The 19,731-nt window shown below is 37.9% G+C and overlaps 1 protein-coding gene and 1 pseudogene across 4 annotated transcripts in view; both read left to right on the top strand.

Annotated features, from left to right (window-relative positions):
- JAKMIP2 (janus kinase and microtubule interacting protein 2) overlaps positions 1-19,731 on the top strand; it is a 198,408-nt gene that overhangs the window by 24,110 nt on the left and 154,567 nt on the right. The gene's annotated exons all lie outside the window — the stretch shown is intronic.
- LOC129059569 (dnaJ homolog subfamily C member 24-like) lies at positions 1,249-17,796 on the top strand (annotated as a pseudogene).

The raw sequence follows: 19,731 nt of genomic DNA, 5'->3' as shown, positions 1-19,731 counted from the left end.
AGGCAGGAAGTTCCCTGGAGCCCAGGAGTTCGAGGCCACAGTGGGCAATATAGTGAAACTCCATGTCAAAAAACAAAACAAAACACTTTTATATTCAATTATGTTGAACCTTTTCTTTGTGATTTACTGTTTTTATTTTCAAACATTTGGAATTATTGCCTCTTTAAAGATCTGATAGTCCATTTTCAGATAGTTTTGTTCTATGATTTGAAGGTCATAGTTAACTCATTAAACAGCCTGAAGCTTATTTTGTTATATGGTATAAACTACAGATTATGTAAGTTTTTCCAAATTATTTTTCTTTGTTCTATGTAACATTCGATTCATGTTTTAAAAGAAGTTATTTTTACCTCTCCTAAAAATTAGCCTTCATTTGCATTTAGCAATTACTCACTATGCCTTTTCGTTACCAACAGAAATTATTTAAATTGTTTAGTTGCAACATTGCCACAGACTTTTCTGTAACTGTTTACATAAAGTAAAATTTGAAACTAGTGGACAATATTCTGATTACTCTAGTATTTACATGTTCTCATTAGAGGAATTAAACCTCAGAGACCTTCATTATTTTTTTGAATCTTTACTAAACTGTGTGTTACTACATTTGACTATTTTACCTAAAATAAAGTCCATGATGAATAAACTTTTAATAGATAAATTTATCCTTTGTAAGTTAAATAGCACATGATACAGCTTATGCATGAGTTTAAAAAATGTCATGGCTCATATTTTGAAGTTAAAATCAGGTTAATCAATATTAGTATTTGATACATTCCAAAGAGACAAAAAAGAAGAAACAGAATCTGTGGATTGAAGTTGATTCCATATATGTCAAATTTTTCATCATATTTCCATCAAATATTATCATAATACTTTAAAAATTGTGGGGATTGATGCGGAGCCTCAGGTGCAACTGCATTATCATTTCAGGATTTTAAAAAAATTACTACCTTAGGTTTTATGGTACATGTGCCCAATGTGCAGGTAAGTTACATATGTATACATGTGCCATGCTGGTGCACTGCACCCACCAACTCGTCATCTAGCATTAGGTATATCTCCCAATGTTATCCCTCCCCCCTCCCCCCAACCCACAACAGTCCCTGAAGTGTGATGTTCCCCTTCCTGTGTCCATGTGTTCTCATTGTTCCTAAAGTATAATAATAATAATAATCATCATAATTACAATAAAAGAAAAAAAAAATAAAAAATAAAAAATAAAGGTAAGAAATATTGAAAAAAAAAAAAATTACTACCAACATCAATTAATATGTGTTAAATTCTTACCATGTCTGATACTGTGCTAAATGTCCACACGCATTATCTCATTTCATTATTATCACAGCGGCTCTGAAAGTCAGTTATTCTACATATCATTATGATCACTCCTTTCAGAAATAAGGAAACCAGGGTCCAGAGATAACATAACTGGGCCCAGGTTAAAGAACAGAGGCTGGATTCTCACCAAGGACGATTAGACTCCAGAACTAGTGGGATGCCATCCCTGACTCGTTGATTTGAGTAGCTCTCTTGTTTCATGAAAGCTATTACTTCTCAAAGGTCTTCTTATAGATACTTATAAAAATTTAAGAGGAGTGGGCAGCAGCGCCTATGTGAAGTTAGCTAATCTGAGAAGGCCCACTTCTGGTTCCATGGATGATGGCGGTTGAGCAGATGCCAAAAAAGGATTGGTACAGCATCCTGGGGGGGCAGACTCATCTGCAAATATATCAGACCTAAAACAAAAATATCAAAAACTCATATTAATGTATCATCCAGATAAACAAAGTACAGATGTACCAGCAGGAACAGTGGAGGAATGTGTACAGAAGTTCATCGAAATTGATCAAGCATGGAAAATTCTAGGAAATGAAGAGACAAAAAGAGAGTATGACCTGCAGCGGTGTGAAGACGACCTAAGAAATGTAGGACCAGTAGATGCTCAAGTGTATCTTAAAGAAATGTCTTGGAATGAAGCTGATCACTCTTTTTATCTGAGTTGCAGATGTGGTGGAAAATAGTGTTTCCAAGGATGAAGCAGAAGAAGTTAGCCTGATTTCTTGTGATACATGTTCACTAATTATAGAACTCCTTCATTATAACTAAAATTGTTCACAACTCGAAATGCTTTAACTGTGGTTTTGAGACATGATGAGGAGAAGCCGTTGAGCTTTGTCCATTCAAGGAAATAGATTCTTTGTCAGCCCTATTATTTGCAAAGAAAATATACGATTATTAAGCAGAGACCACCTCAGATTAATAGAGAATGAATATATTTATTTGTATTTATAATTTATATTTACAAGTTGTCACAAAAATAGATTTGATTATATTTGGTGAATTCCCATCTGAGAACTTTATTATGTCATTTTTTTCCATGACACAAAATAAGAATTTTCTTAATATGAGCATGTCTCCTCTTTTGAGTGGGTAACAGTATCATCATATTCCTTTATAGTTACTAAGTTTCTGGTCTAACAGATAACGTTTCTAGTTGCTAAAGTTATAGGGCTGTTGTACACCTAGAATCTTTGTGAATAATGTGAGGCCAGTTCTCCCATAAGGAAGGCTGGTTATGGATATTCATAAGGTTATTTCAAAGTTAATAAAGACAAAGTGGCAACTGCAGAAAGTGTTGCCTCCAATCTTGGCCCTGTATTTCCAAAGCTTGTAAACACTGCCATCTTCAAATTTAAATGTAATTTAGGAAATGGAAGCTTTTAATTTTAATTTCTTTTTTCTAAGAGTCCCACTCTGTTGCGCTAGCTGGAGTGCACTGGCATGATCTCGGGTCGCTGTAGCCTCCATCTCCTGGGTTCAAGTGATTCTCCAGCCTCAGCCTCCCGAGTAGCTGGGATTACACGTGCCCACCACCATGCCCAGCTAATTTTTGTATTTTTAGTAGAGATGGGGTTCCACCATGTTGGCCAGGCTGGTCTCGGGCTCCTGACCTCAGGTGATCCGCCTGCCTCGATCTCTCAAAGTGCTGGGATTGCAGGCGTGAGCCACCATGCCCGGCCAGAAGCTTTTTAAAAAATAATGACATGAAATTGGTGCATGATTTCCCCTTTTATTTTGGAGTGTTGATATAATATTGGGGCCAGGCATGGTGGCTCACGTCTGTGGTCCCAGCACTTTGGGAGACTAAGGCAGGTGGATCACCTTTGGTCAGGAGTTCGAGACCACCCTGGCCATCATGGTGAAACCCCATATCTACTAAAAATAATTTTTTAAAAAATTGGCCAGTCATGTTGGTGTGTGCCTGTGGTCCCAGCTACTCGGGAGGCTGAGGCACAAGAATCGCTTGAACCCAGGAGGCAGAGGTTGCAGTGAGCCGAGGTTATGCCACTGCACTGCAGCCTGGGCTACAGAGCAAGACTCTGTCTCAAAAAAAAAAAAAAGGTATAGTATTAATGCCTATAGTTATGAAGACAGAGCCACTGCACTGCTGCTATGATGAAATGAACTTTTATAAAGTATTATTGACTATAGCCAACTACAGATGGTATATGCCTTAAAGATGCATTTTTCTATGTATTTAATATTTTGTGTACAGTAAAAGTCAGAACTCATTTAAAGAACTTTAAGGGATCCTTTAGAAACATTTTTACTTAATTTCAAATGAGTGGGCTGAGCATGTAGACTAGCAGCTTTTTATCAAACCTGGCATTGTCAAGTTGAACTTATAAATACGAATAGTTACTACTCTGACTTGTAAATGTAGCTGCTAAAGTATGAGGCATATTTAAGAAGAATAGATTAGTTTCATTATACCTATAAGAACAAGAATTCAAAAGTGAGGTAGTCATCCAGGTTCCCCCTCCCAAAATATTTTTGTATCATAAAATTTAGATGACTTTTTTGGGTTACATTTTTATCCATATATTTTGAACTAACAGAACTTGCAGAATGTGTGTCGAATATTCTTTACATTTAACAATTAAAAACAACTAAAACTGAATAGCAAATAGTTTATTGGTAAGTACAAGGTTTCAACAGGAGTAATAAATCACATGAAAAGGAGACAATAATTAAGTCAAAAGAATAAATGCTTACTAATCATCAGAAAATCTGTGGCCATTAGGGCTGGCACGTAAAAATCCAAAATCACTCAGAGGCCAAATCTGTAAAATCAAAATGAGGTTGAAGACAATTAGTGAAAGTAATGTTATACTATCATCATATTCCCTTTTGCTATCCATCCCTTTTCTCCGTGCCAGATAAACAGTTTCGCCTTACTCATCAATCAAGAATAAAATTTTCTACATCAAAGTAAGACTTGAGAAAATAAACTTATGTGTATGTATGTTTAAACTCCAAAGTTTGGAACATTCAAACGTTGTACGTGAAATTATATGTGTGTTGTGTGTGAATAAATATGTATGAATATTAAAAAAAAATTTAAGGACCACATTTAATCATGTAGATGGAGAGAGTAAGAAGAGTTTCCCTAATGCCACATCACAGTCTCAGCTCTGCTACCAACATCAAGAACTAAGATAGTGACTTCACCTGTGAAGAGTTCTCCCTCACCCTTGATAGTCCACTTTACTAGAAAAAAGATTTACAGGAAAGTTGCATTTTTGGTCCCAGTGGCTACCTCTATCCTTTGGGTTCTTTATTTTTCATAGTCATATTTCCTACGAATAGAATGGGTCCTACCTGGGTGTAATCACTGTATGGACCATGTAAACAGATCATGACCCCACACCATGCCTCCCTTTCCCTTTATGCCTCCATGCATGCATACATTCGTTTATTTCATGATCAGCAACATTAATTCACAGGGACTCTCTTCCTTTTCTCTACCAAAACAACCAGTTTCCTTTAATCACATAGCATAAATTGTGTGAAGGGGAAGAAAATAAGCATTTATTGAGCACCTACTATAAAATATGACAGCATCTAGCACAGTTTACAGAACACAGACAGTACTTTGTAATTGTTGATTTTTCATGTCCTCTGTTCTCTACCTCCCTACTCTGCACTTCTGCTGTTTTGTACTCTGTTGTGGACCTGTGTTAACAGATGGTAAATCTGGAAACAGCAGCTACCACATGGGAAGGGTAGAGCACGGGCTGTTTATATTGACAGGCCCTGTAGGAGGATAAATGTGAGTAGCCCTGCACCTCTTTGGTGACTTTAGAGATCTGCAGCTACCCATCCACCCTCCTTTTCTTCTCTCAGTGTCTGTTCTCCCTTTACCTGTCCCAGTCTGCATTGAGTGGAAAAGAATTCCCATGAGCAACTGTCTTAAAGAGATTTGCTGGATGTTGTTTATAAAGCTTTTTGAATTCCTCAAACAAAAGGAAATATAAATACAACACATCATGCCGAGCAAGGTCTTTCCTGTTTAATGTTTTATAACCATGAGAACTTTTCATGAACAAAGGCTTTTTGAATAGCTCAGAAGGTAACATCTGCAATAATTCTAAGGCTGGGTGGTTAGAATGCTCTAATTTGTGTGTGTACCAGAGTAAGGGGTGAGGGCAGGTGCCTCCCTATCATTTTTTTAAAACTGACCTTTACTGACTTAAATGATTTCTCCTATAAAGACAACACAAATACAAGTTGTCTTTGACAGAATTCTTCTCTCTGATGCTTCAGTCACGACATGAATCTATAAGGTGCTTTGAAAGGAATAATAATTCTTTCAAATAATTATACTTCCATTTAATTCATTATAGTCAAACTATTAGTAATCAAAGAGAATATTCCTCTTTGAAAAGAATGTAAATATTCCTATTGGTCCCTTCCCTTTGCACTGATATGCTCATTTATTTCTCATACTTTCACATGGATATTTGCAAGTAACCTGTGTTTCTTTTTGTTAGAGCAATACAGGTTATACGTATATATGCAGAATAAATTAAATGATCTCAATTTTCATTGTGGCTCTTCAAAGGGAATGTGTTTAATTGACTTATATCCTAGTATCATGGAATGCTCAGAAACTCCTAGTCATTCATTATTTGTGTATGGACTAGTTACTTTCAAAAAAGAGCCAGAGTCATTGGCATGGACCAATAGACCCAACTACGCCGGTGGCTGAGGTGGGAGGATTGCTTGAGGTCGGGAGTTCACTATGAAATGCACTATGATTGCTCCTGTGAGTAGCAACTGCACTCCAGCCTAGGCAACATAGCGAGATCCTATCTCTAAAAAAATTTTAAAATAAAAGTTAATCTGCCTTGGTTAGTTTCCACCAATTAACAAAAACAAATTACAGAGGTACTCGGAAGAATGGTGCCTAACATCAAATTAAACGTTATTTTTAACATCCATGTATTACTATTGTGGGTGTTGCTATTGTGTCTGAACCCAAAAGTATCTGAGACAGGCATCAATCAATTTAGAAAGTTTATTTTGCTAAGGTTAAGGATGAGCCTATGACACAGCCTCAAGAGGTCCTGATGAAGTGCGCCCAAAGTAGTTGGGGTACAGCTTGGTTTTATACATTTTAGGAAGACATGAGACATCATTTTATACATTTTAGGGAGACATGAGACATCAATCAATATGCATAAGATATACATTGGTTCAGTCCCAAAAGGGGGGACATCCTAATCTTCTTTGTCCTCACTGCCAGTATCCTTATTTAAGACTGTTGTCTTTTGTCTGGATTGTTTCAATAACCTCCTAGTAGATTTGCCAGCATTTAATTTCTCCAAAGTTTTGTTCAAAACTCTTGGATTTGTCTAATGAGTTCATTCTGGATCTTGTTATTCTGATTCTTACAAGCATCCCAAAAGTCCTTGCTACCTATGGAATAACGCTCCAACTCTATAGTCATAAAATCTGCACCCAGTTTACTTTGCAAGCCTTACACTGAAATATTCACAGCTGCTCCTCTTGTGCACACCTACCCCCAACACTCCTTGATGCAAGCTCTCTTCCACTCATAATGGCCTAATCTGTAGTCCTCAAACCACAGTATTTTATGTTCACATGTTGCTTACCCTACCTTGTGATAGAGTTTACTGTTTAAAAGCCCAGGCTTTCAAGTTATACAGACTTAGAATAGAATATAAGTTTTCACAATAATTAGCTATGAGGCCCTCGATAAATTACTTCACCTTTCTGGGCCTCACTTTCTTAATATGAAAAGTGGAGACTGAAAACCCAATCTTAATTGGGTTGTTGTGAGGAATGAGTTATGAGTGCAATAATACCTCACTCGTGGTAAACTTTTAGTAGCTGTTTGCTTGTATCACCCAAAATGCAACTCTTATAACTTGAATTCTCAAATTCTAGTCATCCTTAAAGTGAGAGCTGAGTTGTAACCTTTCCTCTGTAGCTTTCCTTAAGCTAGACTTCTCTCAGCTCTGCCACCATGTCCTCATTGTTAATCATCCTTTTATCTTAGTTCCCAGGGTATTTTGTAATCCTTCTATTATAGCATGTGTCTCGATATATTATTTTTATGGGTCTTCCTCCTCCACTGGAAAGATAGTGCTCCTGGGCAGAGGCAATGGCTTATTCGTTTTGTATCCTGGGGCCCAGCACACATCCTGGCATATAATAGTCATTCATTAATTGTTCACCAGATTGAGTTTGTTGGACACTTCAAACATCCTCTTGCCTTAAATGTTTCTCCTTGTTACAAATTAGAGGTTGTTGTGCTGAAAATTGAAAAGATAAGCCAATGATAGCATCTTAATCTCCCTTTTATGAAATTATTTTAAGTTGGAACCATCAATAGAGTAACCTGTCTCCATAAACCAAAGGTAGTAACAACAATTGAATCTTTAAAAAGGGGGAGGAGAAGCATTTAATATCTTTAATTCTAAAATCGCATGGTTTGTTGGCACAGTGATGTCAGTGATGTCAGTGTAGTTGTATCATTGCATTAGGAGGACTACAGGAATTCATTAGCCACTCAGACAATATGATTTGGAATTTCACTCTGGTCATCATCTGAAAATGGCTACAGTGTTCCAGACACAAAATGTAAGTGCCTAGTGGAATCTTTAGCTATTATAAGAAACATCTTCAGCAAAAAAAAAAAAAAAAAAAAAAAAAATTCTGCTGAGCACATAGGCACAATGTGTTATACCAGACTCACCAATAATATTTACTAAGGGGTAGATTAGCTTTTCTACCACAAGGAAGATGGTTAGTACACTGAGGAATGTGTGAGAGGTAGTTGCTAAGACCGAATTCTTTAATGCCTTCTCTAGAACAATAAGCAGGCATTAAAGAATTTATTTTATGTCTAATTGAGAAACTTCATATTTATAAAATAAACTGGATTTTCAATTTCTCTTGAAAAATCAGACTTGACAATATTGTGTGGTTGCATTTGCACAGAGCAATGCTCGGCGGCAGCTGAGGAACCATTGCTCACTTAAGGAAGGTAGTTGCCTTGCCAGTTGCCATTATTCAGTACACGGTCCCCTTCGCACATTCATATTTCCTGACTCAACCCTGTAGGAAAGGCATCTGTGCTTTTCATCCTTTCCTCTAAGCCTCAGTTTCTAAATCTGTATGTAGAATTAATATAGCAGCAACTAGCTTGAGGAACTCTTGAAAAGATTAATGTAACTTGTATTAAGTGCCTTACTCAGTTCCTGATGCCATTATAAGTTCTCAGTAAATGGTTACTATTTCTTCACTTCAAAACCAATATTTATTGAGCTTTTACTGAGTCAGGTGCTGGGGTAGAGACGGAAATCTAATTTTGAGCAATTAGAGGCATGGTCCCTGCCTTGAGATAGTTTGTGGTTTAGCATCCAAGGAAGTGCCAGCTATAATGCCATTGGTCACATGGCTTTTGTTTGTGTTATAGAAATAGGAGGAGATAAAAGTCATTGGGTTGCTTTGCAATTTCTTGTGCTGGACTGAGAAAATAACAACAGAGAGGCCCTATAAAAAGGCATTTCAAACTGAGCATTCTCCAACAGTCCTTCATTTTCACTCTTCCCACAAAGCTGCCCCTCCCCCAGAACTCCCCATCTCAGCAGATGGCCTTCTTATCCATTCAGTTGTTCTAGCCAAAAAGCTAGAAATATTTTGAGTCCTCTCAATCCTTTCCTCTTTCTCCCTTGATGTTTAATTCACCAGCAAATTTAGTTGGCTCTTCTTGCAAATCACGTCCTAGATCTCTCTATCTCCCCATATCTATAGTGCCACCCCGTACCATGGGCCAAGCCATCATCACCACCATCACCTCCACCAGGGATAACTGCACAGCCTCCTGCTGCCATGCAACCAACTTTTCCTCCAAAGGGCCAGTAGTAAATATTTTAGGTTTTGTAGGCCTTAAGGTAGGTCTCTGTCACAACCACTCAACTCTCCCTTTGTAGCACAAAAGCAGCTATAGACAATATTTAAATGACTGGACATGGCTGTGTCCCAGTCAAACTATTTATAAAAGTAGGCTGCAGGCTGGATTTGGCCTGTGGGTCATTGTGTGATAGTCAGGGTGATCCTTGTTAAAATGGAATATGGTCATGTCACTCACTTAACTCTAACCCCTGCAATGATTTATCAGGCGCTAAGTTTACAGTACTCAGTTTGGTCTGAATGGCCTTGTTGATCCAGCACTTCTTTTGGCCCTAGGCACTCAGGCACTCCATACTTCATCCAGATTTTTAAACAAAACAAGGTAATTCCCTTGACAGGGCCTCTGTACTAATTGCCTGGAATTCGCCTTCCCCATCTCAGCATGACTGATTCCTCCTTATGTATCAGATGTCATCCCTGAGAGAAGCCTTCCTGATCCCAGTGCAGACTCACTCCAAATGACAATTTACAGTCATTCATTCCTCTATTTTATGTTCTTTTCTGTAGTACTCCCCATCATCAGAAAGTCTCTTATTTATTAATTTGGTTGCTTTTATATGGTAGTCTGTATTTTCATACTAGTTTATAAGCTGACGGCAGACTTTGGCTATTGTTTGACTGCTCTAACCCAGATCCTGAAAAATACTTTTTGGAAGGGAGAATAAATAGATGAGTACTCTCTATCAGTGTAAGCCACATTACCACTTAAGCCTGCAGTCCTACAGAACCTCATCCATCAGGGCAGGCCACAGCTTTACGCCACCCTCCTTGCCTAAATGTGCCAAGTATGGCTGGCCTAAGGAGATGGAATTGTAAAAACTTTTTCAACCAGAAAGAATTTCAGAAGGAAAAAGAGTAAAATTCCTCTAACAAAGAGCCTGTGTTATTGCTAAGTGCACACTGCTTTTGGCTGTGTGGCTGGTCTTTGTCTCCCTGTGGCCTTGTGCCCTTGCTTAATGTCTAGAGGGAGGTACTTATGGAAGAGACTCCTAATAAAGACACTTTACAAAACAAGGGATATGTGAAGGGGGTGGGGAGAAGGGGAGTAATTAATTTTTCTTTTTGTTTAAAGTAGGAAAGCCAAACTACATCTCCCAAACACACCACTTGACTTGAAAGAGATACAAAAGTCCTTTCTCTTAAAAGTCATCCTGGCCGGGCGTGGTGGCTCACACCTGAAATCCCAGCACGTTGGGAGGCAGAGGAGGGTGGATCACGAGGTCAGGAGATGGAGACCATCCTGGCTAACATGGTGAAACCCCATCTCCACTAAAACTACAAAAAAAAAAAAAAAAACAACTTAGCTGGTCCTGGCGGCACAAGCCTGTAATCCCAGCTACTTGGGAGGCTGAGGTAGGAGAATCACTTGAATCCGGTAGGCAGAGCTTGTAGTGAGCGGAGATCATGCCACTGCACTCCAGCCTGGGCGACAGGGTGAGACTCCGTCTCAAAAAAAAAAAAAGGTCATTCTGACTCTTAACAGGGAAAATATAACCATCACTTGTATAGGTGGATGGGAAAGAATTTAATACAAATGTTAGTGGATAATTCCACTTGGGCTGCCGCAATAGAAAACCACAGACTGGGTGGCTTAAATAGCAGAATTTTTTTCTCAACAGTTCTGTAGATTGGAAGTCCGATGTCAGGGTAATGACAGGGTTGGTTTCTGGTGAGGCCTTTCTTGCTGCTTGCCAATGGCCTCCTCTCTGTGCACTAGGAGAGAGATCTCTGGTGTTTCTTCCTCTCTTGATAAGGATACCAATATTATCAGACTAGAATCCCACTCTCAAGACCTTCCTTAACCTTCATTACCTTCTTATCTCCAAATACAGCCACATAGGGATCGGGGTTAAGGCTTCAACGTATAAATTTTGGGAAAACACAACACAGTTCGTAATAGAAACCTTCAAATGCTGCAATTTCATGTAATATAGGTTTCTTGTGTGTGTGTGTGTGTGTATTTTCTGGCACTATGAGTGATATCTTCCTTGGGAAATGGTTGTGCCTACTCATTTTTTCTTATTGGCTCTCAGACTTTACATCAGTCTTAATCTTGCAGCTCTTAACAAATTAGAGATGAGAGTCTCTAAATAAGTAAGTATAACGTGTGATCTCTCCATGAGACTGGAGAACAAAGGAAAACCCTCCCCATTGGGCCTTTATCACACATCTTAACAACACAAAGGCATCATATGGGGATTGTGTCCCTTGGGTTAAGAACGCAGCTGTTTACCACAAAATGGACTCCTTCCTGCCATTTCTCACACGCTTGGCCCTTTCAGGGCACCTTTCCCAAGTGAGTGTTTTATTTTCTCTTCCCTCATCTTCACTTAAGTTTATTTCACAATGGTTGTGATCTTTCCTGAGGAAGATATTAGATCTAGATGAGTAATTGCTGGGATGATAAGGAGGTATTCTGTAATTATTTGACTTTTTAAAAATAAGTTTTTATTTATGAAGCAAACTTTGCTGAGTGCTTACCATGTATGAGTCATGATCCCAAGTAGTTTTTATGAATATTCTTTTAATCCTATCAACAAACCTAAAAGGGAAATATTATTCTTATCTTCTATTTATAGATGGTGAAACTGGTTTGGAATGGATAAGTCAAACCAACAAACAAAAACATTTATAAGTATGGGGCAAGATAACCAGCTCAATCCAATTTCAGGGCTGAGCTTCTTAACTATTGCAATAGTTTTTTCTCATTCATTGTTTGTCCATAAAGGAACTGGACTCAAGCCTCTTGCCATTATAATTTAAAGTGTTAGCATATATGTAAAATATTTTTATGCACCATTTGATTCTTTATAATCCAACTTCCAATGTGACATTAAATTCAGTCCAACATTTATTAGGCACCCACTACTTGGAAGACATTTCTAGGTAGGCAATGGTGTATAGGGCAGGGTCTTACTCTTCAGGTGACTGGCAGGTTGGCAGGAGTGTGTGATATATGCACAACTCACAGAGTATCAAGTGACATAGAAGTAGCTACCACTAAGAGAACTGGAAGAAAAGAAGAGTAAGGGAATAGCTTCCACTAGGCAGGATGTTGTTTTAGGTAAAAGCCAGGGTTTGACTTCTAGCTCTGTTACATGTAAGCTGTGTGACTGAACAAGTTTCTCTAAAGCAAAGTTTCTTCCTCTATAAAATAAGGATTAAAAAGGTTTCCTTTTGGTTAATCTGCTGTAAGAATCAAGTAGGGTCATGCATGAATAGTGTTGAGTACTATGCCTGGCACATAGTAAATATTCAATAAATGGTAGTGAATAGGTTTTTTTTTTTTTTTTTTTTGCTGTTATTGTTTGGCCCTAAGGAAAATTCCTAGATCAAAAACAGACAACCAGTTTGTCTATATTGCAGAAAATAAGATAAGAGGCTTCAAATTGACAAATTTATGTGTGTGTTCTAGATGTCACATATCAGCCATGTAACCGTGGACATGTTTTCAACCTTTTTGAGCTTCAATTTTCTCATCTCTTAAGTGGGAATGAAGTGGCATCGTTCAACTGAGGTAATAACCGAGGTTCGTTGTCGCATGCCAAGGAAACCAAGGATGCAGACACACGAAGAGTGAGGTTAAGAGTGGAGGTTTACAGACAAAAGAAAGAGAAAAGTTCTGTCTTGCAGAGAGAGGGGTCCCAAGCAGGTCTTCTGGTTCACAGTGAAATGCAAGGGGTTTTATGGATGAGCTTGGGGAGGTGGTGTCTGATTTAGATAGGGCACGAAAGATTGGTCAGACCAAGTGTGCTATTTGCATAAGGTATGAAAAACTGGTTAGGGCTAGGTGTGCCATTTTCATGGCCACCCCCACCCTAACCTTTTATTTTGCAGATGGGTTCTCTACCTGGCCAGTGCCATGTTGCCTGTTCCTTTACTGTACATATGGTGACAAAGAAAAGGAAAGACAGCATCTCCATGTTGAACATACCTGGCCCTCGGGTAGCCCTTTTCTGTTGGCACAGCTGCCAGTATTCATCTGTGCAAGCTTCCAGCTTGCTTATCTATGTCTGCAGCTCAATTTTTCAAGCTGCTCTTTGTTAGAAAAGAAATGATTTGGGGCTGCTTTTTGTTAAAAGGGAAATTCTGCTGAGGATTCTTTTACCCTCACTATCTGCCTAAATAATTTCTTTCTACCTCCTGTATCAGGAATAATGATGACATCTACCTTGTAGCATATTGTGAGGTACTATAATAACAGCATCAGGTATTTATAATTACAATTGGCCAGAAGCCGTTCTGTGGGATTTATATATATTATTTCACATAATCCTCATAATAACTCTATTTGGTATTAGCTGTATTATCATTATCCACATTTCACACATGAAGACACAGAATGTAAATAAACTCCCAAACTCATACAGCCAATAAGAAGTAGAGCCAGGATTTGAACCCTGGCATTCTGTACTCTACAATATTATGTTATACTTTTCTCATTTTGTGAGAAAAGTCTATGAAACCTTTAGCAGAGTGCTTGGAATAGTCTCAGCATTCAGTCATTCAGTCAATGTTCCCAATTATTGTTATCAGTAATAAAGATGGGAAAATGGCCCCTCAGAACAGGCAGCAGATGAGATGCACCTTGAAGAATATATGCCAGCAAGTAAATAGTTAAGCAAACCAAAGTTTTGAGAGGATTTTTGTGTTTACACGTTCTAGAAAAAGTAGATAGCTTATGCAAAGATACAAAGGCAGGAAAGCACAGGGTATATAGGAGAGAACAGTGGGAGTTCAAATTGGCTAGAACACAGCATGAGGGAAGTAGTCAGGGACAATAAGCCTAAAAAAGGTAGGCTGAGGTTAAATGCTGGGGCATTTTAAATAAAATGTAAGGAATCTGGTGATTCCTTACATTCTTACTGATTCTGAGTGGAGAGTCTCTCAGGTAGTAGTTTTGATGGCACCTGGAAGATGGTCTGAGGAAACACAAGAGCCTGGGAAGGAGAAGACTAGTAGCAGGCTATGGAATTTGTTTGTATGACTTATATTGGGGTCCTGAGGTAGACCAAGGGCCCTGAGACTGCATCAGATCAGAGTCAGCTTCTTTCTGTTTAGCTATATCTTTGACAATAACCAACTGTTATTGCTTGAATCCTCATGTTTTCAGGCCCAGCTGTGCCTGGTGTTGTAATTTTTAATCTTTAACTGGTTTAATTTACCCTCAGAACAGACACTCTTACTGGCTAGGTAGAAGTGACATTTTAAGCATTTTTCTTGTAGGGCTGTTTATATGTGTGATGATTTCCATCTTTATCCCCCACTGAGAAATGAAGAGCAGATCATTTCTGTGGGTTGATTGCCTGGCCAACCTCAGTGGAACGGCTTAGTACTGGTCAGCCTTCTCTGGTTGCACCATGGCACTGCCAAAGTTTAAAGAAATCTTGGTTTTTCAAAAAAGCTCATCATGACTCACTAGGTTAAAAAAAATAATAATAATAATAATAAAGCACTATGGTATGTGGGAGAGTGGGGAAAGACATTCGAGCTTACCTGATCATCAGTAAGCATTGGACATAGAAACAGCTTTCTCTGCATGGAGGGTTGGTCCCAGAATTTAGGAGAAAAATTCACTCTCCTGCCTTAAAGCACTAACTTATGGGCACTGGCTTATTTGGTGACTTCGTTTTTTAATTAGCAGAATAAATAGCTTATCAATGTTCAAAGATATAGGAATCATTAAACAAACTGTGTTAAAGGAAACCAGTGGACTACTAGGTCACCAATTATAAAGTTAAATATGTGAAGAGTAGTAATGTTTCCAATGTTACATATGTGAGAATTTCTGAGTAATAACAATTTTTAGAAAAATGAAAGTTCATATTTTAATACTAATGAATGAATGAAGATACTGTATAAAAATAGAGGAAAACACAGAGCTGTATAATTGATTGTTGTTTTGGTGAGTATTTAATTCTGCAGTAATGGAACGAGCTATGTTTCTGGAGTACTTTCCATGTTTCAGACTCCATGATAAATGATATATAAATAGAAAATTTTATAAATTATATATTTCATTTTACATATTTGCTATTTATGTTTTGTATATTATATTTACATATATTCATTTTTTAATATATAAACTCTAGTTTATAATGCATAAGGGAACCTAAAGTCCCAGAAGGGCAATTGGCCACAGAAAATTGTTCTGAAGTTCTATCTTTGTGTTAACTCTATTCCCATCTTTCATCCATGAGTACAACCCAGGTCATCGAGCTTTTTCTAGGAGAGAATTTGATGAGGGAATACCTCTACTTGGCATGTCTGAATGAAAGGCCATTAAGCATTTCTGGAAGTATGGTAAAGCCCTGCTATGCCAGGATAGCAGGGATGCTGAAAAGAATCTTAAGAAATTCATCAGACTCTGGCTGAGTCTGATGCATGCAAAAGTCCAGTTCTTTCTAACTGCGTATTTACTTTTGGATTTTTCCAACTTGGATCCTATTCTCTCAAAATTACAAACTTTGATCTCATCTTCCCAGAATTCAGCTGTCTAGAAACTTCTATCTTCAACACCACTAATAATCAGAAACAATAATAATTGTAAATACTTGTGTATATCAGTTAAGTGTAATTATATATAATATTGTACTCCTATTAAACCATGACATCTATTCTATTACATTATATAAATACACTCATCTTCACCAAAATTCTGTATATAATTTTATGGATGAAGAATCTGAGGCTCAGAGAGTCTCTGACAAAATAAAAGTACAAAAATAAATTAACTAAAGTCCAAACATTGAAGTTAATGCCATGTATCATGTATTCATAATAACATTGTCCTAAAGATGTCTGTGTCTTTTTCTAAGACACAGCCAACAAAGTTAGTTCTTTAATCTTTAATCTCCCAAGAAATAAGAAAGTACAGAGCAGAAGAGAGTCTATTCTTTGCAGGCTCAGTGGCAGATGTGATAAATATAATTGCTGACAACAAAGGAGGAGAGTACAAAAGGCCATAAAAATCAAACATCAGAGCTAAAACCTCCATGGTGGTCTGGAGCAATTAGGGCAGGACATGTATCTTTGTCCTCCTAGATGAATCCTAAGACAATCCTAGGTAAGTGAAAGCAAAGACAATCACTAGTTCTTACAGTGATGATACAGAGATAGCAAGTCAAGATTTTGTTACTGCTGGCATTCTCTGTTAATAAAGCAAGGAGTGGCTAATCAAGCAGAATCCAACAAAACTCAAAGGTTTGGAAACCTAAAATAATAGATCTTGAGTTCTCCAAATTATTTGAAGACAGCTTAGTCTTAAATAAGATTTTCTTGCACTGGTTAATATTTTGCTGACATGCTGTTCTCAGATCATTGGTTAAGTGTTTGTTAGTGTAGATCTAAGTTGCATCCGCCAAGGTTGGTTTGTTTGTTTTCCCTTAGGATCTAGTATTCAAGAAGTACTCAATGGCATCTTACAGAATCTACAATAGGTGCTGAGGCCAGACCTTATTTCCTTTGTTTGTTTGTTTGTTTGTTTTGAGACAGAGTCTAGCTCTGTTGCCGGGTTGCAGTGCAGTGGCATGATCTCCGCTCACTGCAACCTCTGCCTCCTGGGTTCAGGCGATTCTCCTGCCTCATTCTCCCGAGTAGCTGAGACTACAGGCATGCACCACCATGCCCAGCTAATTTTTGTATTTTTAGTAGAGAAGGGGTTTCACCATGGTGGCCAGGATGGTCTCAATCTCTTGACCTCATGATCTGCCCACCTTGGCCTCCCAAAGTGCTAGGATTACAGGCATAAGCCACCGTGCCTGGCCCTAACTTTTATACTATATCCACATAAGGATCTGAGTACATTCACAGAGATACTGTAACAGGACTGAAAGACATCCATCATCCTTTTTAAATCTTTATATTTTTGTACCAATCTTTAAATTTTGTACCATTAAACAGCTTATAGTAAACTATGATTAATTTTATATAATAAATACTGTAATTATTTTTGTAAGGAGCACACTGATATTGTTCTGCATCTTTGCGTTAAAACAGTATTAAAGGGTTTAATAGGTTTAAAATATGTAACAACTTTCAGAGAATTCTTTTGGATTTTTATTCATTTTTAATGCAACTGGAGGCTCCAAAATAGAAGTGGCCTAGGGCTTACTTGGCCTTGGAGAATCTTTGGCAATTTATTTATTAACCTCAAAGAAGTCCAAGGAACTTTCAAGAGTCTGGGTGTGATCTTAATGATGTCACATAAAGGGTCATGTGGAAGCTGGTGGCTTCTTATACACATAGTGCCCCCTGTCATCATGAAATATGACACAGCTGGCCAGAGAAGACTTGTTTTCTTTTGGTAAGCACAGCTGGAAAAATAATTCAAGAGCCATCCTGGGTCCTCTCCTCAATATCTCTAGCTGCCCTTTGGAAACAGGCCAATTTGCTGTGTTGGTTCATTTATTTGATATTTTTCACTCTAAGAAACAAATGAAGCAACTTGCTTTAATGAGAGGGAGAGAAAAATAGAAGAAGGAAGGAAAGGAAGGAAGGAAGGAAGAAAGGAAGGAAAGAAGGGAGGGAGGGAGGGAGGGAGGGAGGGGAAAGAAAGCTGGCTAGCTAGCTGAGTGCTGAAGGGGAGGGTTACTGGATTCAGGCTTCTGATTAGCCTTGGAAAAATGCCAGCCTCCACAGAGGAGCATATTTTTCAATTCTGTTTTTTAAGGCTGAGCCTTTTGGAGAAGAACATCATTAAGAGGTTAAGGGCTTCAAGGGCCTTCTGGTAGCTCCAGAGAATTCACAAGGAAACCAGAGCCAACTCAAAACATAATACCCTAGACCAAAAACAAGAGGAGGAAGACAAATCTCTTTGGCAGAATCCTTACACTCATTAGGATATTCAGTACTGTGGAGCATTCACAAATAAAAACTCAAAGGAGCATTGAACTGTCCAATCAAGCAGCCTATCTGTGAATTATTTTCTGGATAATGGAGAGACAATAAGGATAAATTACTAATCCAGGTTTCTGCGTGTCAAACCTCAACCTAATCGCATTAGTGAACAGTAGATATTTAAAAATAACAGGGCTATAAGTTTCCTTTGAGATCAAAGTCTAATGCCTGCATTTTATTGTGAGGGATGCACAGATTCTAATTAAAAGATTTCTCCTCCACAAACACCCACTCATATACTACTATTCAAGTACCATCAGCAATTTTTGTATCTTTAGCAGGTTAACCAGCCTTCTACGAAAAAGTCACTTCAAATTAAGTGGATAATATAAGTTTTATTTAGATAATGTGTGTGAGAGTGATCATTGGTTTGTCTCAGGTCAGGCAGCCTTGGCTAGAAGCCTGTCGCACCTCCTGCAATCCAAAGAAAAAAGGATCCACATGAGTACTTCTCTCAGTGTCAGTGTAAGGATTCATAAGATGATGACTTAAAGCACTAACATGGAACAAACTCATTTATTTCTCATAGTATATACTCAGTAAAGTTGATTATGATTACAGGTACTATTTGGAAAGTTTCTCACAGGGAAAAAGCCAAACATTGCAGATTAGGAAAATGTGTGGAATTCTGAGGTGAGTCAAAACTCAGTTCTATTTCAGGTTTCCAATGCTATAAGTCAAGGAGCCTTGTAAAATATCTACTATGTGCCAAGAATTGTGCTAGACTTTTTTTTAAGTCATTAGTACTTACATTTCAGTAATTTCTTCAATTCTAACACCGAAATAGTATAGGGATGATTAACAACTCAGTAAGTTAAAAAAGAAATGCCTGGAGGAGGGACTAGCATCATTTCTTGAAGGACCAACTGACATAACAAACATAGAATTATGAACAGCTGTTCATTCACATACACAATAAGCATTTATTGAGCACCAACAATCTACTTTCTTCATCATACCACATAAATTAACCCCCATCTCTCTATCCCCTTATCTTGCTGGACTTTTTCTTTTTAGCACTTGTCACCTGCTAGCCTTCAAATTTATTTAATTTATTTTTTGTCGTTATTGCCTGTCTTCCCTCACAAGATTGCAAACTTCGTGGGAGCTAGACTTCGTTAGTTGTTTCCCATAGACCTGGCACGTAGTAAATGCTTAACAAATATTTCTTGAATGATTATGTAGGAAGGTAGGAATGAGAACAACTTGCTCCTTGCCACAGAAGAGCCCAACAATGAGTTGACTTATAAAGAAAGCAGAATATTAGCGTAATCCTGGAAAGGCAAGCATTGAGGGGGGCTGTCTTGCACTTTAGTTGCATTGAATAAACAAGCATCAGGGATTTTGTAATAGCTCAGGATGTCTCTCGTTATCTTAAGGAGCATATTGCAACTCAGCCAAAGTCCCACAAAAAATCCACTGAAAGATACAATACAGTAGTTAAAAAAAAAAAAAATATATATATATATATATATATATATATATATATATATGATCCACAGGGCTAATGGGGAACAAAGAAAGAAGGTCACAGATAAAGCAATATCA

The sequence above is a fragment of the Pongo abelii genome, chromosome 4 (genome assembly GCF_028885655.2).
Source record: "Pongo abelii isolate AG06213 chromosome 4, NHGRI_mPonAbe1-v2.0_pri, whole genome shotgun sequence".
NCBI lineage: Eukaryota > Metazoa > Chordata > Mammalia > Primates > Hominidae > Pongo > Pongo abelii.
Note: the sequence above shows the minus strand (reverse complement) of the source record. Positions and strands in the feature narration are given on the sequence as shown.